This window comes from Pteropus vampyrus, unplaced genomic scaffold (assembly GCF_000151845.1).
Source record: "Pteropus vampyrus isolate Shadow unplaced genomic scaffold, Pvam_2.0 Scaffold46, whole genome shotgun sequence".
Taxonomy (NCBI): Eukaryota; Metazoa; Chordata; class Mammalia; order Chiroptera; family Pteropodidae; genus Pteropus; species Pteropus vampyrus.
Window position 1 is genome coordinate 2254606 of NW_011888827.1, and position 15958 is coordinate 2270563.

General features: G+C 50.3%; 1 pseudogene; it reads right to left on the reverse strand.

The window, feature by feature from the left end:
• Nucleotides 1-7041: 7041 nt before the first annotated feature.
• On the reverse strand, nt 7042-7420 carry LOC111739024 (annotated as a pseudogene).
• Nucleotides 7421-15958: the final 8538 nt, after the last annotated feature.

The following is a 15958-nucleotide window of genomic DNA, read 5'->3' on the forward strand; positions in this document are numbered from 1 at the left end:
GCTCGGGCCCGCGCGGCTCCCGCGCCTCGCGCGCTGCGCCAGCCTTGCCAGCTGCGGGGCGGCTTTCATTCTGGGAGGGGGCGGGCGAGGTGCCGCCAAGGGCCCCGGCGCTAATTGGCTGCGGACCGAGGCCTCCTGCGCCACGGGCGCCGCTCCGTATGCTGATTGGTGAAGCCGGGGTAGGGGGCGTGCCCTGTCCGCGCAGCCGGGAAGGGAGGGGAAAGTAGGGGAGTGGAGAGCTGGGGAGGGGCGGCTGCTGGGGCTCGCCTTCGTCTGAGCTCTGTGCTCTAGGTTTGAACAGGTGACCAGGCCTGGGGCTCCCTTGGTCTGGTGGTGAGCTTCACCAAGGACAGGGGTAGGCATGGCGATTGGAAATGAGCCAAGATTCACGCACCCACCTCCCAGCCTTTAATGCCCCAGGCCAGAACCCCCTTCTTGCCTCCCGCCTTCTCACCAGCATCAGCAAGAAAAGCTGTGGGAAGGCAGGACTGGGTGTGATCTGAGGATGATGTTTCAAAGTCAGAGCCACCCAGCAGTCAAGTAACTTCCGTTTGCAGAGTGCTTTGGAGAGATTTCAACTGGACGAAATCCTTGCACAAACCTCTAGGTTCACAGAGGTTATGGTTCTCGCTGTAGTAAGTAGTGGAGGGACGCAGCACTTCGATACAGCACACAGCGGCCTCTCAACAGGTGTTCAGAGACTGGGTGGCCATTAACTGATGACTTAGGTGGGTATGGGGACTGGGCCAGTAAACCTTCCAGCCCTAGGATTGGAGTGTGTGCATGTGTCTGTGTGCGAAGCTCCCCTCCCTCTACTATCAGAATCGGGGGTGTATGCGCTGTTTGAAAAACAGCATATCCAGCATCACAGTTTAATACTTTGAAATGAATACAGTCGTTTTTGTAAAAGCAGTGGAAAAAAAACCCCAAGATTTTTGATTAGGAGGATGCGATGCGAGTTGGTCATGTCCTTCCCAGAGGAAGTGGCAGTGGAACCTAGTGCTGGCGCCAGCTGACGGTTGAATGAGTGAATCAGAATGTCAGCAGTGGAGGGGATCTCTGGGATCGGTCAATCCAGTCTCACTTCACGGGATGAAGAACATGAGACTCAGAAGGACTTCTTTAAGGTCCTTCTGAGGATATTCACATGGTGAATATCTACCAGCTACAGCTAGGACCTGGGCCCCATCACGCCTGGCTTGGTAGCCTTCTTGCTATACCGTGGACCCCAAAGATACTTCAAAGTAAGAGTCTCTGTTCGCATCCACAGAAATCAAGTGTAGAACTCAGGGGGCACTGGAAGAAGAGAAGTGAGATGCCTTTGGCTGAGGCCCCCGCCCTCAGGGGCAGTCCAGGGCCCCTGGCCGCAGGCACAGGGAATGACTGAGGCCGTAATGTGATGCCTGTTCTGGACACCTGTCCATGTGAGGAGTTGAAGATATGTTTTTCTAGTCTCTTCCTCACCTCCTACTCCCTAATGGTTGATTTAAGTCCTGAAACCAGGCAGTAATATTCTGTACTTGCCAACCCAGTTCCTTTTTCAAGTTTGTGTTGGCACTCAAGTGAAAAAGTCATTCCTTTATTTCCTCCCCTTCTCCCACCAAAAATAAATAAAAGAGCTCGAATGGCGTGGGGCTCCTGCAGAAGCGTGGCAGGTTTGCTGACACAACTCTGAGCTCTTACCACGAGAACGAGGCCCCCAGAGTGGTATGAAGGTTATTATTCTATAAATGGAAAATTCCACTCTGTTCGTGCAGCCCTGCAGCCTGCATACTTTCAAGGTATGCGGACGTTTCAAGCTCTGAGGAGTGGGAGCCACTGTTCTGAGAAACGCTTCTGCAAGGAGAGTTTAAAATCTCCAGCTGCTGTGTCTGATCCCCTAGTCAGGCCATAGAGAGGATGGCAAAAAAGTGAGGCCTCTCTCCGGTCCTACGTGACTGTTAGTGTGTGGTTTTACAAGGGGAATAAAAACTTTTAAGTGAACGTGAGAAAGAACAAATTTGGAGCTGCAGGCTGGGTGGGTGGGTGCCGATGATTGCTAGGAGTTGCCCTGGGAAGAGGTGGGAGGGAGCTCATGTGTCCAGGGGTCTGGCTGTGTGCTGTTTCTCCAGGCTGTTCACCTTGTCTACCCTTGGCCTTGTCCCCTGTCAAATGCCAATAGGTGTTTGACCCAGAAAGATTATCAAGAAGTTGGAGCACAAAGTGCAAGGCTCTTGTTTTGGGGCATGTTCTGGCCTCAGTGGACTGGGTGACCATAGCAAGGCTGGAGTGGGTGCCTGGTTCAGCTCTGAGTTAACTAGATAGTACTTTTATCACGAAGCACAGGCCTCACGCTGGCCACAAGCTCGCCAGCTCTCTTTGAGATGGTGGAACCGACTTTAGAGATGTTCTTAGCGTCTCTGATGAACTCTGTGCCTTTTATGCCTTTTCCAGAAGTCTGGAACAAAACAGACAGAAATAGCCAGAGTGTGAAGGTGTCTTCAAGGGACACCCTGGGATTGGTGGATACAGGGAGATGGATCAGAACGGGCCTCATCTCAGAGGTGAGAGGGTGCTGCTCAGTTTCTTCTGGAATGGGCCTGCATGGCCCAGACTCTGGCAGGCAGGCGTGAGTGGTGGGGAGAGCTGCTGGGCATTTGTCCCCACCTCTCCGCGTGGCCCCCAGCCTGGGCCAGTTCCTTTGCTGGCAGCAGAACTGAACTAGGAGAGGCAACACACAGACCTCAGGCGTCTTGAGGCTCTTCAGAAGCATGAGGTCAGCCCTGGGGAATGAGGCAGCTTGGCGGGTGTCCAGGCAGCTATAGAGATGCTATTTGTCAGGCTCTGGGTTTCCGCTGACTGGCCTGCCAAGCTCTTTCGAGGGGCAGGAAGCGCTCTGGCTCCCCATCCATGGGGCCTGGAGGCGGGCAAGAAGCGTCTGGGCACACTGGGTACTCTGTTCGGTAACAGTGTTGACCTTGTCCATGTCATGCCTCTGGCCAAGCTCAGAGTCCTGGGGACGGTCCTCCGGCCCTTTGGGGCCTTTGAGTTGGCCCGAGTCAGTTGAGAAGGCGCGTGGTGACGGGGTGGGAGCTTGCTGGGCCAGTGGCCCGGTTTTCTTCCTGGCCTTCCCGCAGAGTCGCTTGTGGCCTTGGATGAGGGACTGAACCACTCTGGGCCCTAGCTCCTTCCTGTGATTAGCGAAAGGGGTCCTTTCCCTTGTCCATTTCTCCTAGGCAAGATCGCGTTAGGAGAGGGCTGGCGACCCTGTTCTGGTCCCCGAAATGTAAGGGGAGGTCTGTTAGGAGGACTTTGAGAAGGCGTTTGCTCCCTCGTTGAAAAAGAAAAATTAAACAGAGCCTCTTACTTCTGGCCACCAGCAGGTTATGGGCAAGTCTTAGGGACAGAAAGATGGCACACTGGTGATAGCTGACTGGAGAAGTTATTTTTCAGAAAGCCTCGAGAACATTGTTGTTGAGGATTTGGTGACTTGTTACACAAGACAATTAGACGTCTTGGTTGTTTCAGCCACTGTGAGTTGGGTATTCTTTTCCTTGCAGCTGAATTCACTCCACTTGAAACCTAGTAATATGGAAAAAAAAAAAAAGGCACTTGGTAATTCTCTTAAAAAGGCAGAACACGATATTCTGGCCAGACGGAAGTGACAGCCAGGTCAGAATTGTGTGCGTGGGCAAGAAGGCGATCGGAGAACTGAGAACAGGGCCTTTGCAGGGTCTCTTCCCTCTCCCCTCACCCCGCCTGCCTGGCTCCAGAGCCTCCCAGCTGGGAGTGATGATACCACATCGTCAGACCAGGTGTCTTCCAGCTGCCGCCCGTGGACCCCCGATACAGCAGCAGTGTGAGGCAGGTGCTGTGATTGCCGTCGCGTTACAGGTGAGGGGCAGGCGGCACAGCTCACGAGCTGCGGGGCCAACAGTGAAACCTGTGTCCCTCTCACTGGGCCTACTCGAGGTACCTGGTCTTCCTCTGGCCATAGGGCTTCTGGGGACACATGGGCAAGGCTGGCGGGAGCACAGGGGGCAGAGGCAGGAGGAGAGAGCACAGAGAGTGGCCTGTGGCAAAACTAGGGCACATTCCCCCCCAAACAAAACCAATTCCGTGTCAAGCGGTCTGGATTTTTCTATCTACCCAGTAGTGGGTACTCCAGTATAGTGAGTAATCCTTTCTGTAACACACCTTCCCTTCCCCCAGAAGTCTGGATTGTCCCCATTTAGTTTAAAGCAGGATATGCCTGGAAGCTGACAGCTCGAAAGGCAGATGTCCCGGGCTGATGGCCAATAGTAATAACAGTAGCTCACAGATCTGGAGCCCTTACGAGACACTCAGCATGAACCCATTTCTTAAATTCTCCCATTTCACAAAAAGGAAGTGAGATTTTGGGAGGCAAAGTGTACCCATCATCTCCCAGGTAGTTGGTGGGTGGGATTTCCCAAGGCCTGTGCTGTGAGCCACTATACTTTCTTGACCATTTCCTGGCCCACGGCCATTCGTTCCGTTAGAATTCTCTGTGTCCTGCCTCCCCGCCTCCTCGTGTGCTTCGGTAAATCAGCCTTCCCTTGCTCATCTTCAACCTCTGCGGTCTGCAAGGGAAGAGGAGTAAAAGCTGGGGCCCCTAGTGGAGGATTATACATGAAATGATAAACTGGAGCTGGGGTAGGGGTTGAGGGAAGAGGTCAGTGAAGGGGACGAGACCAGATTGCCCAGCAGGCCTGCCGTGTACGGTTCTGCACGTTGCATACTGCACAAAGGCTTCCCATCCACGGGGGAGCCTTTTACTCCATAGATGTGGTAACACATATTCGAGTGAATCTATGACAGTTTTCTGACTGATCTGGAGTAAAGTGTCTTTTTCTAATGGAATTAGTATGATAATTTTATGACGTATGGGAAAAGATGTCTTATGGATGAAGTGCCTTTTCCCAGTGCGCCCGAAGCTTCGGCTCTGGCCAGAGGTGTGAAATGCTAAGCTTCTTGAAAGCAGGCCTCTAGTGTGCATTAGCTGGGTCCCCATGGGCTTTTTCTAAAGCTTCGGGTGAATATGTCTCCCTAAATTGAGATGAGCAGGCAGGTGCTGGGTGCTGCTCTGCCCGAGTAGTTATAGGTGTAGCAGCTGCTCCGTTGGAGTGAACATTTTTAAGATTGCTTAAGTCATCTTAGGCATCGTCTGGTCTCACCTTATACTTACATTTTCCCAGGTGTTCCGAGTTCCATAGGGATTTCTTATGACCTCATGGTACCTGTACACAATGGTGAGTTGGCAGTAGTGTCCGTCCTGGGGCTTCTGTGGCTTAGTGGCCAGAAGGAAGGCAGGGTGGTAGCCTAGGTTGGCATAAATTGAGCAGTCTCGAGCAAGTCATTTCCCTTCTCTGGACCTCAGTGTTCACTCAAGTAAAATAATTGGATGGCCTAAGTGTTCTCTTGGCTCTGTCCCATTCTTAAGTTTATTTGTTCACCCTCTAAGATTGAGACCACGTGGTGATTGAGACTGACATTCTCCTGAGCTCCTGGAGCTCAGACTCTACGTGGGCAGACAGACAAGCCAACAGGTAATGATGCTCTGGTGGGGGCATGTCAGTTTTCTGTGGCTGCTGTAACAAATTACCACCGAAAGAGTGGCTTAAAACGATACACACTTATTATTACTTTTTACTGTTCTGGAGGTCAGAAATGGGTCTCACCGGGCTAAAATCGGGTGTCTGCAGAGCTGTGTTCCTTTCTGGAGGCCCTAGGGGAGAATCTCTTTTCTTGCCTTGTCCAGTTTCTAGAAGCCACCTGCATTCCTTTGGCTCATGGTCCCCCTCCTTCGAAGCCGGCAGCAGCCGGGTAGGTCCTCCTTAACTTCTTAGGGCCATCTTTTTGTTCTTCTTTCTGCCTCCCTCTTCCACTTTTAAGGACCCTTGTGGTTATATTCTGCCCATAATCCAGGCTAACCTCTGTGTTTTAAGATCAGCTGATCGGCAACCTCAATCCCATCTGCAACTTTAATTTCCCTTTGCCAGGTAAGATGACATATTCACAGGTCTGCGTGGCCACTCTTCTGCTGACAGCACACTAGCTGTGTGACCTTGGGCAGGTGAGTCTCTTGAACTTCAGTTTCTTCGTCTTTGATAGGGTTTCCTAAGCTCGGCACTGTCGATATGTATTGACATAAAGAAAGAGAATTCTTTGTTCTAGGGATTGTCCTGTGCCTTGCAGGATGTTTAGCAGCATCCCTGGCCTCTATCCATTAGATGACAGTAGCAATCACCCACTTTCCCACAATGCGAGAACCTAAATGTCTTCAAACTTTGTCACATGTTTCTTGGGGGAAAGCTCGGCTCTGAAAACTGATCTATAAACTGGGTATAGTTCTTACCTCATAGTGTAGTTAGTTATGAGGATCAGGTAAAATCGTGTGTGTAAAAGGTTTAGTATAGTGGCTGGTGTGCAGCAAGGTCCCCCTGAGTGGTATCTATCTGTATTTTAATTTTCTGAATGAACATTACTGTAATGGTAATTAAAACAAAAGTTATTAGAAATAAACTCTTAGCAGTTGGGCAAATAGGCTTGAAAATGAAATACCCCCAAAGCCCAAGGTACCATTTCAATGAAAATATTACAAATACATTTTAAGTATTCAAAAGTGGATTATTCAAATAGTTAATTCTTATTATGAAAAATTCTAACAATAGAGACAAAATGAATATTTTCCTTCATCTTCTCAACCTCCATCCTCTATTGTTTCTTTTCCAGAGGTGACCCCTGAATATAAGTGCCCTGAGGACAGGGACTTCATTTGTATTTTTCATCATTTATCTCCAAAGGTTGGAGTGGTGCCAGGCACATTGTAGATATTCAGTTCATGTTTGTTGAATGAATGAATGAATGAGTTTAGTGTGTATTTTTCCAGTTCTTGTAAAACCTTTACTATATCAATATTTTTTCCTTTAAATTCTAGTATTTATTTCCTATACTCTAGTTACAAAGTTCAGAGCAGATTTCCATCATTAAATAGTGAGACATATCAAGTTTCAGATATTTATCAATCAGTGTAAACCCCAAAGTGATACACCAACGTGATTCTGTGCATTTGGAGGGGAAGTATTTCCTGGCTAAGTGGAAAACTGTGCGGATGACTTCTGGAAGCCCTTCATTCTAAGCAGCTTTGTAGTGAAACATGCCATTGAGAAGTCTGGACCTTCTTTCTTCAGTTTGCTGTAATCAACATTCACTCAGTAGAACTTGTATCAATCATTGGGATCCAGTTTGCTCCAGGGTTCTGGGTGGTTTTTTTCTGTCCCAAGGGACATCTGGATTGAATAATGCCAGGCACATTATTCACGCATACAACACTGCCCCAGAACCTCCATGTCTAATAAATACGAAGAGGGGGGATCAAGCTCGGATGCTTCTTGGCCTGACCCAGGTTCTGGCAGAGCATGCTTGTGGCAGAGGTCTCTCATCGGGAAGCAGAAAAACACAAAACGGCAAGGCCCAGAACCAGATCATCTGTGCATCGATGATGAACGGACTTCTAAGGTCTACTGTATAAATCATAGTGGTCGTTACTATTATACCCCAGTTTCACAGCTTAGTAGCTGTATGGTTAAGTTACCTAAATACCTCACAGAACCTTATAATTTTATTTGAAAAATGGGGTTAATGATATGGCTGCGTGGGGTTTTGCAAGACGTGCCAGTTCTTTGGGCATGCACTTATACGGGCACACACACATTCTTTCTAATTTGGTACATCTGAGATGCTGTGTACTATTCCGCAATTTGCTTTTTTCATCTAATACATCTTAGGAGCTTTCCAGGTCGGTATATATAAAGCCATCTCCTTTTCAGCTGCTATAAAGATGAACCATGGTTTATTTCAGGGATGGTGTCAAACTCTCTGCTCTCCTCCGGTGTCTGGCAGGTGCTCAGCAAACAAATATCTTTTGCTGAATCACTGGGCAAAGTGGTCCCCAAGCTGGAGGAGCCTGTTGATATTTTAGTTTCCATCAACTGTGCAAATCTTTGAGTCTTTTTGGTTTGAATGCGTCAGAGTCTGGTTTGGAAATCTCCCCGAGATTATTTTCATTCAGCCTTTTTGGCCAGGAGATCAGCCACTCTGTGGAAATGTACATTTGGGGCCAGAGGCTTGTCTACACGTGCTGCCTTCCGCTGACGATCACAGCTCTTGAAGATGTGCCTGGGCCTAGGGTGGCCGTGGCTCAGAAGCCCATGCGGAACCTTGAGTTCCTGATTCTTCAGGCAGTACTGGGGGGTCTCCTGGGGTCAGCTCCAGCCAATAGGTACAGGGTCCGAGGGGATTCCTGGGTCCTTCTGGTCCTACTTGGAACTGTCTCTCTGACGATGGTTAGATGCTGACAGGACATTTAACACTCTGGCCTCAGCCTCTGCCCCAGCCCTGCCTGGCTCCAAACAAGCTGTGAATGTTCACACTTCCGTGCCTTTGCACAAGCTGTTTCCTCTCTAGGAATACCCTTCCTCCCTTTTGCCATTCAAAACTCAGCTCAAATGTCCCCTCTTTGGTAAGCTTCCCCCTTTCCAACCCAGAAAGATCTGGTCATTACCTTCTCTGAGTGCCCAGGGACTTTATACCTGCTACATCCTGGTCACAAGGTAGGGCTGACCACTGCTACCTGACTGTTCCCCTCGCCAGATGGAGACTTCTGGCAGCAAGGACCCTTGGTGCCCTCCTGGTGCCTGGCGCGTGACCACTGGGGGAGAGAAGCTCAGTGACTACAGAATAAAGACACTGAGGAATGAGCAGGGAGGAGAAGGAGCTGAGAAATCATGTGATTAGGAAGTACAGGCTGACTTAAAGAGGCCGCTCCTTAACCATCTTCAGAGTGGTCCTTACAGGCTGGAACAAGAAACCCGGAGCGTCAGAGACTTTAATTCAACTCAGCTGAAATCTGTTTTCTAGAAAAATACTAAAAGAGGATGGCAATCATTTCAGTGATGTTTTATATTATTTATAATATTATATGTTATGATATTTTACATGTTTCTAAACAACAAAGCATCTTGACGCACTCTCCATGTTGGAAGTCACATCAGAGGAGCATAGTTTCTGGGGGGGTCTGACTCCTAAAACCTCAGCTATTGGGAAGAGGCTGAGAAATGGGACGTGAGTGAAAGGCCTTGGGTAACTGTCTCAGGGAGTTCTACCGAAGCTTTTTTTACTGTGCGGAAGAGTCCGTTCCTCTCCTCCGTAGAGATCTTCTAACTCTTGCTTTCCGTGGATTCGTAACAGGCTTCCTTGTCTGGTTTCTCAGCTCAAGCCGTAAGGTGGTAGTATAGGAGGTGGTGATGGGTTGAGCAAGCCTTGCCGAAAGCGGTGAGAAGCAGTAACTCAGAACCTGACCTTGACGGAGGAGCCCGGCAAACCGTAAAAAAGCTGATATGGGTATTCTTGGAACAGAGCCACCTTGGGTTGGGCCATTTAGCATTTGGACAAGTGGCCCGACTTGCATCTGGTCACCTCTATAGATGTTACTGTATGATGGCAGGATGCGGTCATTTGGTAATGTTAATTCCGAATTATTGGGAAAATGTGAAATTTCAGTTACTCCATTCAAGAAGGCAGGAAATGCATAGTACAGTTTAGAAAGTGATTAACACATAGTTTGGAGTTCGGAGTGTTTCCAGGCACCTACACTTACTTCTGTGAGATCTCTCCTTTCTCAGAACCACCAGACAAATAATAATAACAGTGGGTAACGTGGCCGGCACTGGCTGAGACCTCCAGCCTGTTACCTCATTTACTTTCCAACAACTCGGGGAGGTAGGTAGGATGGGTAATCCCATTTTATAGATGTAAAGGGTGAGGCTCAGAGAGGGAAAGCAATACATCAAGGTCACACAGCCAGCAAGAGCTGGCAGGGATTCCGAACCCAGGCTAGTAGGCTCCAAAGCCGGTGTTCCCTGCCCTTGGGCCCTGTTCCATGGCGATTTCCCTCTCTCGCTTCAGCAGACGCAGCCCTGTCCGATGTGTCTCCTGCTGTGCTTTAATCACTCCGCTTTCCCCAGCTCTGCGAAGATGAAGGTTCGGGGAGACGCGATTGCCTCCCAGGAGGCTGGATGCGTCATCAGGACCCCTGACGTCCACTGCTGTGACATTTCCTGATGAAAGCGCGCTTCTTGGAGCCAAAGAATATTCATTGTCCAGCCACAGGACAAACACACCACGTGTCCCCCGACAGCCCAAAGATGGACAAGCTTGGGATGCGCCCACGGCCTTCGGTTGAACCAACCACACCTTGTCTCTTGGCCAGAGGTAAAGTCTAGGGCCATCTCTCTGTGTAGCAACTGGGCCCAGCTGAAGGGCAGGAGGAGGCAGTTCCTGGGAGGCGGGGTCCAGGGTCCGGGGCCCTGGCCAGGAAGGCCTGGTGGCTGCCCCACAGGTTGCCATTGTGTGGGGTCGAGGGCACGTGAGCACTGGAATCTGCTGGGGCAGTCTGAGGCATGATTGCACCTGCCCCTCGCTGCTGCCTCAGGCCCCATGTTGAACATAAGTGTCACCTGCAGAAGGGAACTCACCATGTGCAGTGGCGTCATGGGCGGGAAGGGGCCCTGAGTGAGCCGGAGCTGGGGGACTGGTCAGACCCATCAGCAACTCGCAAGCCTTTTCCCTCCTCCGGAGCTCAGACCCTCACCGTTAAACAGAAGGGCGGGCAATGGCATGAAAAATGTGACTACGTGTCATGGTTAACAGGGCCACGAAACAGGACGACCTCCCCCTTTCTGTTAGAGGAAACATTTGGTCAGTAGAGTCGCCTCTATATATTTTGTGTGAAAAGTATAGAAGTATATAAAAATAGGTAAAAGTGTAGAAGGATATATACAACATTGCTAACAGCGGTCATCTCCAGATGCTGGATTTATGGGTGACTTTTTACATGGTTATATACTTACTTTTTAAAAATACAAAAAATTCAGACCCAGGATGTTCGATTCCAAGTACTACGCTCCTGGCTCATCCATGCTGCTTCCTCTGCTATTAAAGCCTAACAGTGACTGTCTTCTCTTGTCCCTGGAGACTGCAGCCAGCTCACCACGGGGACCAGGACCATCTGCCAGAAAGCTCTTGGTAGCCACACCTGCCCACTCTGCCTCTCCCCTCCCGCTGGGATCTCTGAGTTGCACACCTGAACATGTGTCCAGCTGGGATTTTGTGGTGCCAGACTCCATTTTCAAAACAGCCCAAGTACAAGTCTGGGTCCTGTATGATTTTTCAGCTCTCACCACTGTACCCCTTGCCCCAACCCCCAGGTTCAAACACTGGATGGTCCTGGAGAGGTGAGAATTGGAGGAGGGGGCGGCAGGTGAGTGGATCTCTTTGGGGTCCCCCTGCTTTCCTCTCTGTCTTAGCCCGAGTTGCTGTGGCAGGGCGCAATAGACGGGGCGGCTTATACACGACAGAAATTTATTTCTCAAAGTTCTGGAGGCTTGAAGTCCCAGGTCAAAGCACCGGCCGATGCATGTTTTGTTGGGGGACCGCTTCCTGGTTTATAGACTTCTGTCTCCTTTCTGTGTCCTCATTCACATGGCTTCTTTTATAAGGGCACTAATCCCATTCGTGGGGACTCTACCCTTATGACCTAATCACCTCCCAAAAGTCCTACCTCCAAAAACTGTCGCTTTGGGGATTAGGTTTCAACATGTGACACAGACATTTAGTCTATAGCGTTCTCCTCGTCAGCCACTCCCTGGGGTCACTCCTGTCCCACACCTTGTCCCTCTGCTCTCTCCTCGCTCTCCCTAGTCAATCCTGCCCAGCCATGACTGCCAGCTCGGGTACACCTCCTCAGAGAAGCCTTCCGCAGTGGACCGGGAAGTGCGTTTGATCTGCCCAGCGAGCTTTCCCTCACTTTTCTTTGGGTTCTTCTGGAGAACTTCCTCATGCCATGTGATTCTGGTAGGGCTGTCAGTCACAGCTCTGCCCCTGCCACAGGGGTGGGCATATGACACAGGTGGACCAATCAGAGGATCCAACTCCCATGGCCACAGAGGTTAGGTTCAGGGATGGGTATGTGACTCATACAGGACCAGTCAGACTTCTCTGAAATGGATATGAGAATATTGCAAAAGAGAACTGCCCTTTTCACTGTCACCGCTCACCTGGGATGCTGCGAGTTTGCCGCTGCCGGTGGCCACCTTGCCTGCCTCGGAAGAGCACCTCTGTGCAGAAGAAAACCAGACACAGTCAGAGCCTAAATAACACCACTGCACGGCCTCTGCATCCAGCTGTACTCGAAGCAGATACTCTTGGACTTCCCAGTTAGGTGAGCCAGTAAATCTCTCTTTTGCTTGAGCTGATTTGGTATGGGGTTCTGTTCCGTGCACATGAAGGAGACCTGACCAGTATGACTTCCCCGACCCCCCACTCCCAAATGTTCCTCACCATTTGGGGAGTTTGTAACTCATTTTTACTTCTGTGCTATGTTTTACATTTGGGGAGTTTTTACTTCTGTGCTATGTTTTACATTTGGGGAGTTTGTAACTCATTTTTACTTCTGTGCTATGTTGTCGCCACTCACTCCTGTCCCCCTCAGCAGGACCTCTCTGCTCCTCTTTCGACCCCCAGCTCTGAGACCACAGGTCATTAAAATTAGTGAAGGATGATGGAAAGAACGGGGGTGAGGGGTGGGTGCATATGGCTGCCTCAAGACCTTTTCTGCAGCCACCACCACTTCTACTCAGGGACAAGCTGGGTCCAAACTTACCTCGCAAGGAGACTTTTTTAAAGAAAATAAACAGATCTAGCCCCACCAGCCAACATTCCTACTTCAGGAATGAGGCTGGGCTTGGGCAGTGCCTCGATGATCTGGTTCTGACCTGCCACAGGCTGAGAGAGCAGAACTGTTTCTGGAGGAACGAGAGAGCCCAAAGCCACAGCTCTGGCATTTGCCAGGGACAGAGCTGATATTAGAGTGGGTCTTGGCTCCTTTAGAGGGCAACCAGGAGCTGGCTGGGAGGTCAGAGGCAGGTCCCCATGGCCAGGGACAATGGTCCGTTGGAACGAATGGAAAGCTGACTTCCTGCCAGGAATCTTGACCATATACAGCTTCAGCTCCTGGTGAAAAGTTCTGATTAATTTACTGAGACGCAGCCCTGGGAAACAGGCACTGTTTTCAGTGTGGCTTCAAGAATAAAAGTTATGGATTTAAAAAAAAAATGGAATCAGATGATCAACATGCTTCCAGGTCTGCAACTGGTAGAAAGCTTGGCAGACAGTTGGAGAAATGTTTTCCTATAATAAATTAGAAAGTGTTTTATTTTTCCTTCAGCTAATCTTTCATAGTAAATTCGATTGTGGTGCGGTGGGGCAGGATTCTTTTAAATAATTCTTCTCTGAAACAAAACATCTGCTGGTCTCACATTGCCAGAAAAGACTCTTGATAAGTCTGAAGTTGTTGAAGGTAAAATATTAATTTTGTAATTTCCCCATATTTTGTTTTGAGTCGTGGAAGTCACCCTCTCCTCCTTACCCTGGCTCTTAAGTAAACACCGTGATTGTGTGACAAGTATTCGGTAAGTCCGTGCATGGCGACCTTAGCAGAAGCGTGGACAGTGGGGAAGGCACGTCCATATTTAGAGAGTCTATTCCAAGGAGAAAGAAGTACTGCTCCTCCCATAATGGAAGTGACCCAATGTAATTTCCTTGCCACTGGATCACTGGCTGATCCCCTTGGGGAATGGTGACATGCCTATGGCCAGATGAGCCTTGAGGACTGGAAGCCCACATGGCTGAGCCCATGCATAACCTCCATTCATCAGAGTGCCGTGGCCACTTTGGTGTAGGTTTGAGGAGGTAGAGGAGGGGCCCCAGCGGCTGGGAGACAGAGCCCGTGTCTGATAATTCCTGAAAAGCCCAGTTCTTCTCAATGCACAGGAACCTGGTAACCTGATGGAAGGCGATGCTGGGGTAGCAGAGTTCCTTCTCACGGGGACTGTGGCAGATTGGGCTCCAACTGTGGCCATACTGGATGTAGTCCATCTAATGATACGATGCTGAGCATCCTCCACTGGCCAGCAGGCTCTGTGATCTCTCCCTTTGAATGTGGGCTGTCTTAGTTCTAAGACAGAGCGCTGATGGTTGCTGTTATATGCCAGCATGACTGGGCTCAGGGAGGCCCAGAGAGCTGGTAACACGTTATTTCTGGGTGTGTCTGTGAGCAGGTCTCGGGAAGAGATCAGCATTTGAATCGGTGGACCGACTAAAGCAGATGGCCCTCCTCATGTGGGCGGGCATCGTCCAATCCACCGAGGGCCTGAGTAGGACAGCAAGGCAGAGGAAGGGCTAGTTCACTCCCTACTTGAGCTGAAATGTCCGTCATCTTCTGCCCCCAGACATCCACGCTCCTGGTTCTTAGGCTTGCGGACTCGGACTCGTATCAGGTCTTAGACCATCAGCTCCCCTGCCCACCCCCATTTTCAGGCCTTAATGACACCACCGGCTTGCCTGGGTCCCCTGCTTTCAGAAAGCAGACCGTAGGACTTCCTGGCCTCCATAACGGCGTGAGACAATTCCTATAATACATCTCCCCTTATATCTATCTATCTATAGCCCATTGGTTCTGTTTCTTTGGAGAACCCTGACTAATACAATGGCGGTAGTGATGCTGCTTGGCATCTGAGGCCAGGCTATAACAAACGATCTAGTTTCCATCTGGTGCACAAGCTCTCTCTCCCTCCCTCCCTCCCTCCCTCTCTCTCTCTCCCTCCTTCCCTCCCTCTCTCCCTCCCTCTCTCTCCCTCTTTCCCTCCAACATGTGCCTTGGGAATTCTGAGCCAACATGTAATAAGTCTGGTCACCCTGGATAGAGGCCATGTAGAGATGGAGAGAGGCGATCGAGGGGCCCCAGCTGCTCCAGCACCGGCTGTTTGAGTCCCTTAACCACAGACATCTGGATGAGCCTTCGGATGGTTCCAGGCACCAGCTTTTGAGTTGCCGAACTGATGCCGAGTGGAATAGACATGAGCTGTTCCCCTTGAGCTCTGCCCCAAATGCAGCTTTATGAGCAGAATGAATGATGTTTTGAGCACTAAGTTCTGGGTTTGGTAGACAGCACCGCGTATGGGCTTTTGGGCCTCTGGACTGGCTTGTCCGGGAAGGGTCGAGGGGCTATGACTCTGCTGCTGTCATACAAGTCAACATCTGCTCACCTGACCTAGTGTTTTCCTGTTCAAGTCAAGTCGGTTGCCCATCTCTTTCAGTTGTAGGGACACTGTGATCTTTAGCCAATACCAAAGGCATCTGCTTGTCAGACCAGGAACACTGGTTCTGTCGCTCGTCACGGACACCATGCCAAACTCGTCTCTGGTGATCGACTACCATCACTTGGCCTCTGCTTCCTAGGATTACCTCTTCCCTATTGAATTCAGGGAATTCAGTGTGATGCCACCACCATTCTTGGTCTGTAGAGAATAACCTCTGTAGAGATCTTTGAGGGGGGCCAGGTAACCCCCACCACCATGGGATCATGAGTATGATCCCCCAGGCACTCCATCGTAGCTGGTGTCCTTGTCGACAACGACGAATGACGGCTGAGCCCTTACACGGTGGGTCTGCTTCAAGTGAGCATGTCCTCTCCAGGACACAGTGAGGAAAGGACTTGAAGGAATGTCAGTGATGTTGTTGGTGACTACCTACCATGGAAACGGGCAGTGGAGGGGGGCCAGCCTGAACCATGGGAACGGGCAGCATGCGTGCCCCACAGGGATAGGCTGCGGGCACCTGAGGTTACCCCGTGGGGTCTGCAGGGCGGGGCAGTTCCGCTGGGGCTGCTGGGCTGCAAATCTGTCTTGGGAGGCAGATGGGGGAGCCCGTCTCCCATCGGTGGGGCCCCTTCTCCACCTCCGCCACCTTCACCACCTGTTTCTCCTGAGTGCGTGTGTCCGCATTATTTAGATGTCCGTTTTGGGGATGCCAGCTCTCATTTGTCAGCCACCTTCATCCT